This window comes from Protopterus annectens, chromosome 9.part0, assembly GCF_019279795.1.
Source record: "Protopterus annectens isolate FY-2018-M chromosome 9.part0, PAN1.0, whole genome shotgun sequence".
Lineage (NCBI taxonomy): Eukaryota > Metazoa > Chordata > Ceratodontiformes > Protopteridae > Protopterus > Protopterus annectens.
The window spans coordinates 609,574,309-609,581,357 of record NC_056743.1 but is presented as its reverse complement, the minus strand read 5'-3'; the positions used below and the strand labels follow the sequence as shown (position 1 = coordinate 609,581,357).

The following is a 7,049-nucleotide window of genomic DNA, read 5'->3' as shown; positions in this document are numbered from 1 at the left end:
AAACTAAGACAGAATGTATTGAAATAAAATGGATGCATTTGCTTAGAGCCAGTGAAGGTAAAGGGTTAAATGAAGTTATTCCAATTAGGCCTTTATTGAAATCATATGATTTGAAGCACTAGGCTGTGCATATAAAAACTCACTGTGGATGCAGTATTTTATGGATCTGAAGAAGTACTTGTGTGTATGAAAGTGCTTATCCTGTTTTTTATTGTTTTATTGATTTTATTCACTGTGTAAAGTTTTATTAATGTTCCTGTTTGTTCTACACTTCTGCCTGACCAGCTATTTTTTTTATTCTTCATACGAAGCCTACAGTTAACACGCAGTCCTTCACACATACTTATTAACTTAAGCTACTTTATGTATTTGAATTAATTAGCTGTGATTCTTAAATTGCCTTTGCATTTACTTAGTCAGTATGAATAACCTGCACTTAGTGTATTTGCATATAGGTGTGGTGGTGCTATTCGGAAATAACTGCTGTGCAAGCATGAAATCTGGACTATGAATACCACCCTAATACTCAAAGCTATTATAGCTGCGTCTTGTAGCCCATAGTAATGGGATGGATTACTTTCACCTCCATTTGAATACTGTGCAACTATAAGTAAGTCACTTAACCAGATGGTGCTCACAGGTCACTTCTGAAAAAGTACGCATAGGTTCATAGGATGTTTACTAGGCTAATGGTCCTAGGGCCTTTACAAGCCTAGCCATGTTATACCCATGTTCCTTAACTGACCTTGGTTAGATGGTTGTTATTCACATAGCGAGTCTATGATCACTGGTATCCAGAGGGCTTAACTAATCAACAAATGTAGAAAATAAAATGAAAGAAATATGCTCAGTAAATCAGGTTTTCTACTTTGTTCTCTGAGTATAACTTTACAATTCTCACTGATCTCATCTGTGGAACTGGAGTAATTAGTAGGGTTCATGGTACTCAAGAAAAATGGTTTGTTAACAGTCAGTTACTGTCAAGTGTAACATGGAACATAGATTCTATTCATTAAATGAAAAGAAATATGCAGTTTAATTAGATTTTTGACTAGGATATACTTGCTTTTCTTCTATGAAATGTATTGTTGACAGTGAGGATATGTTGGTATGTCTGGTTATATGCTGTTTCCTACTGCAGTGGCTACTTGTCACTAGTGGGTGGGTTAACTAAACACAGAGAAACATAAAACTGTTTAGCAATTGCTTGCTAAATGTGGCAAGGTACATTTCAATATGATTTTTAAATATGTAAATGGTTAATCATTTTTATTGTAATATTTATTTTGTGGTGTTTCAATCACACTGATACATTTTATAGCATTTTTCAGTTTGCCACTCTGATTCTATGTTCAGACGTCTGATTATATCAATCATCATAATGTCTCCCTTAATTCAAGTTCAGCTGAGGAGAATACTGTTCAGCAAAGTCAAAGCCAGGGTTCAAAACCCAGGATGATCCATTCAGTTAAAAACAGCATCTGCATGCTAGTACAGCACTCTTGTCAGCCGCTACCGTTTTATATATATATATATATATATATATATATATATATATATATATATATATATATATATATATTTCTTTATTTATGGCATGGGATTAAGGTTATGAGCTGCTAATGACCTTTGCCCGCTGGTCCAAAATTTGATTTCCTCTACTTCAATTTCCTACTGTTATGACATTGTACAAGTCATTTAGCCAGTCTGTGCTCTCGGACTACCCATGAAAGGTGTACTTGTATCTAGTGGGTAACCCATTTCTCAGATGAATAAAAATACATCCATATTTCTCAACGCATAGCCAATGTATTCAAATGCACATAAAATCTACCTACAACCACTCTGTTTATTGCTCACAAAGAGTATTAAATTTCCTGATGTTCCAGGCATAAATAAATATTAGCTACACTTGCAAGTTTAATTTTTATGATCCGGGTGAGACTGAAAAAAAAGAAAACTGACAATGCATCAAGTATGCTAAATCATGGGTTTGGAAAATACTGCACATATTAAATTAAGGGAACATAACTTGTTTAGAATACTGCAGGCCAAATTTTATAGAAGTAGAAAACATAATGCAAGTTAAAAGTTCTAATGTTAATAGAATTACAATGATATATTATGTGCTTTGAATATTTTGATTAACAAGAAGTGAAAATATGGATTATAAAACTATAGGACAAGATCTGTCTTCCTTACCTTGAGCAAGTGTAATGTGAACAAGTTATAACTCAATGTATTGCAGCCCCTAATGTGGAACTCCCTAATTGCTTTTTCCATAGGAAGCTGCTGCTAGTATAATTTATTTTTGTTCGTGTTGTGCGAGAGGGGGGGGTGCAAAAAAGTTAGACCTAATACAAACAGCACATTGTTTTTTGTCTGTTTTGCGTTTGTTGTTGTGAAGCTTTGTTTTGTTTCACTTCATTGAAACTTCAATAATTCTGTACTAATGAAACATTACAGAAGGAACAATTTCTTCTCTTCCTGGATTATGGTAATATTGTATAGTCATTAAATCTACTATATATGTCTGAAGTGTATGTAAAATCTCAAGTGGATTTGGCAGAAGAAAACCCTTGAGATACTCTACAGAAATCTAGAATTGCTTCAAATATCCCATGAGGCTCTTCAGATTTCCCTAGACTAAACTGAAAATTCCTCCCTATAGCAATAACAGATGGTTAGTTATGCAAGAATTATGAGTAATAGGCATATGATTATTTCTGCAGCTTGTCATCTCACACTGTTCTACTGAATATTTTGTAATCTAGTAAATATTTTGCAATTTAGTGAGTGTAATTAAAATATTCCAAATGATTATGTATGCCATTTTGCTTCCACTGTGGTTGAGAAATCTGCTGTATTATTAATATTATGAAGAAAAAAGTCCTTGCACCCAGATCAGCCTTATAAACAAATATGAGCTATATTTTATTAAATGACACTTTCACAAAAATGTCAATTTCTCAGAGAAGTTCATCTGTACCTGCATTTTACTAACATTTCAGAATTAATACTGCTGGGCAAGTTTTTTTTTTTTCAACAACTGCTAACTATTGCAACGGTGGAATTATGAATGGAAGTTTTCCACTTGGTTATTTTTACATGTCTCACGTACACAATTAGTAATATCATCATGACCAACTTTCTACAAAAAGACAGATGAAATGTGCATCTGTTCCTCGATATCTAATACTTTACTTGAGAAAATAATACAGATAACAGAACAATCTCATATCTCTGGTAATCAGTTTAATGTTCTTACCTTTTCTGTGTTATAAGAGTTCCTCAGAATCCTACGATTATCTTAGATATTATTTACATTGAAATATGTAGCAATATTCATAGTATATGACCAAAAAGAAAGTAATAAGGAACCAGATAAAGGTTAAGTTCCTTGTAGAGAAAGGGGAAGTCCAGCAACTTTCATCAGAAAACCACTGTCGTTTACTGTGTGTACGTAACTAGTTCTTGCATAATTGTTGTCTGTCTGTATTGCAGATCACGCAGTCAGAACTTCCCTCTTCTTTAATGAATAAATGTATTTTCTTATGCCTGAAACCCACAGTGAGAGTGTAACTATCATTCAGCGTTCAAATAAACATGGAAGAAAAGAAAGGAGAAATTAGGATAAGGAAAAATAACATTCTGTTACGAATGCATTACTGCATAAACATGTTAGCCAGAATTTAAACTCATCTTAAACCCAATCAAAAAGGCAAAAGTGGAACTCTTCAGACTTTTAGTATTATATGTGTTTCAGATTCTGTCTTTGAATATGAAATTAAATAAGACCAATTAAGAATATGCTATCTCAGTATTAAGATTTGTGGCTTGTAGCTCCAGAGTCTGGGGTTTAGAACTTGAATTCCAGACCAGCCTACTTACCTCAGTAACAAATGATAAACAGATACACTCCTAAAATTATGTGTACAAACATAAATGCACATTTCTTGATACTTTATGAATGTATTAAATGACTGAATATTCTAAAATTCAATTTACATTGTTGATGATGAGACTGAAATAAAGCAATGATATGTTTATCATGTACAGAGTATGACTCCAATATCTACACTTGCTCAGTGGGGCAGTCACTGTTTTTTCATCTGCAGTGTTAGAGTGAGAGAGGACAGCAGTACACCTGACTCACAGATATGGCCAAAGTATGCTTGTATTCACTGCCCCTTGAAAAATAGGGAAATCCTACTATACCTATGGTCATTTTTCAGGGAAGGCATTTGAAAAAATTTGTACTAACTGAAGTAAATGGGAGGAGTATCCACTGATCTTTGCTGGGACATGACGTGAATTTTTAACATGCACAAGGACTATCATGAGAAGCAACAGGTGGGACTGCAGCTGTAGAGTTCCTCCAACACATTCATCTAATGTAGAGTTTGAATAGATCTAGTGCTTGTGATCTTCAACACTGACAGGAGAACAGGTTCAGCCAATGAACACTGACAAGGTTACAGCTTCAAACAATCAGCAGTTTCAAATATATGTAAATATCCATGCATCAATATTTTATTATAATAACTTCTTGTAAAGAGTTGGCTTCAAAATGGGGTAACAAGGACAAAAAAGGGTCATTGCAACCAAGATATGACTTACCTAGATCCTGTTGTTTCTTTTTGGGCAACATTCCAGAAGTACTGGATCATTTTAACTGAGACCATGTACCAAGGTGCAATAGTCTCTCTTGTGATCTGTATTTAGAGCCAGAACTACAGAATAAAGTTTCTGAAACATTGAGGTGGTATGGAATGCAACCACAGCAGTGTTATATACTACCATGAAGAAATATTGCAGTTCCAGTACAGTATTAACTATTCACAATGGTGTTCAGTGTCATCCAACCCTGTCCAATATAATCCAATCAGGGCAAGTCATTGTACTCTGCAGAAGAGGGTCTTTGACTACAACATCTGTGAAGAGCAACAGATAGTGATTTCTGATACATTGGTCTGGTTACTAATCATTGATAATGGAGAGGAAAGAAAACCCTGTACCCTGGCACTACTGTGGGAAACGATGGGCAGTTCATCATTGCATGGGCACAGCTGTCTGTTTATGCAAGGCAAAGGAGGGTAGAGAACACTCTATGAGAAATCTTCTCTCCAGGCAAATGTTTCCTTGTGAATGCAACTAAGTTAATGTAAATGTATTTGGAAACCTCATGAGCATATGACAAGGACAACAATGATAAGAGGGCATGTGTTACTAGAAGCTGGAAACCTGGAGAATGCTTTAACAACATCAGTTTGATGTGGATGTTATTTAACATTATGGTGAGTATCTCAAGTGGATGTCAGGGGGATATTGAAAATGAGCATGCCTGAATATTTAGGTATGCTTTGCCACTGAAATAAATGCTTCATAGTATGGGAAGGGATAACCAAATCTTATGGAACTGGGTATAAGGTTGGGGGTCCATCCTTGAAGACCTACAAGATTCTTTATTTTCATTCCTTGAATTAAAATACAGAAACCCATATTTTAATATCATATAAGATGGAATAGGTATGATAAATACAGGGCGGCATTCTGGCAAGAATGCTGACTGTTTTGGAATCTGATGCTTTGCTTGTTTGATCCAGGTGAAGAAAGAAGGGTCCAGACATAGATTAACTGTCAAAAAAGAAATACAGAAATAAATAACACAGTGATGCAAGAACCTATACAAAGCACAAAATTACAACAGTTAGCTTTGATCACAGACAGAAGCATAATAAATCCAATAAAATGACTTTTAGTCATATCTCTACTGCTGAAATGCTCATTGCCACTGTCACATACCAGATTACTCAAACATAGCAAGGAGTTTATCTGTAGCTGATTAAGCAGTTCTGACAAGCTTACACACACATATCTATATATATATATATATGTGTGTGTGTGTGTGTGTGTGTGTGTGTGTGTGTGTGTGTGTGTGTGTGTGTGTGTGTGTGTGTGTGTGTTCACAAACACCAACAACTACTGCAAACTAAAGCTTACTACTGAGTTAAATCACATGGGTTTAGCATGAGGATTATGAGTGAAATGTTTGTAATGGCCAAACTTTATTTTATCTACCTCAGACCCATAGACAGCATAAGATGATAGTGTGATGCCCCATTTCTGGGACAGTAATCAAGGAGCCTCAATCCTCACCACTGGCACCAGTGGGGGATGTTCACTGGCAGCATAACAGCTACACACACAGTATCTCCAGATGCAGCTCTCTGTATCAAGCACAATTTCCCTTAAGAGCACACTGGGAACACAGTCAGTCTGGGGCTTTTTCCCTCTTTCTCCAGATCCCCAGTAAGACTCCTCACTGGCACAGCTACACAGTTGTAACCGCAGCTGAGTGCCAAGCCAAAACCTCTAGCACCCTTTCTGTTCAATAGTGTTTTGTGTCCCTGCCCAAGTAGCTGGCACCCACAATCTTTGAGGTTTGATTTACACATGCACACACACACACACACACACACCTGGGAAAGGCTGGCACAGGTCTACTAGCTATGCCCCCTTCTGGCCAGACTATAACATAGTTATGACGGCCACCAGACACTCCTACCAACTACCTTAAGGCTCTTCCAAGGGTATCCAATATACTTAGTGAAATTAATATTAATGCAAATGGTAGTTTGACCAAGAGCAAGGCTATTAGTAGTGGCCCACACAGTGTCACCAAATAAATATGCAAATACTCTCAAAAATAAATATCTCTACAAAGATCAGCCACAATCATCATCTTCTTTCGGCTGTTCCCGTTAAAGGTTTAAATATATTTAATAATAAATAGTAAAAGAACAAGGAAATACTAAGCATATATTCACAGTGACATCAGAGTTTAAAATCATAGGAAATACTTAAATAACACTAAAGGACAGGCTCAGACAAATAAAGAAAAACAATATCTAAAATAAGCTTCACTATATTCCTGACTGAATCTGAGATAATTACTATCTCCTACTTACTTAAAAGGACAACAAAGGGATTCTATTATTAAATACTCAAGTTCTCTGTCCTTTTTCTTCCTATTTATTGTTCATGCT

At 35.6% G+C, this 7,049-nt stretch overlaps 1 long non-coding RNA gene across 1 annotated transcript in view; it reads right to left on the bottom strand.

The window, feature by feature from the left end:
* The window catches only part of LOC122811367, a 344,127-nt gene extending 340,787 nt beyond the window's left edge, over positions 1 to 3,340 (bottom strand). Inside the window, exon 1 of the long non-coding RNA XR_006366246.1 lies at positions 3,269 to 3,340. This is a non-coding gene — a long non-coding RNA (uncharacterized LOC122811367). The remainder of the gene's footprint in view (positions 1 to 3,268) is intronic.
* Positions 3,341 to 7,049: the final 3,709 nt, after the last annotated feature.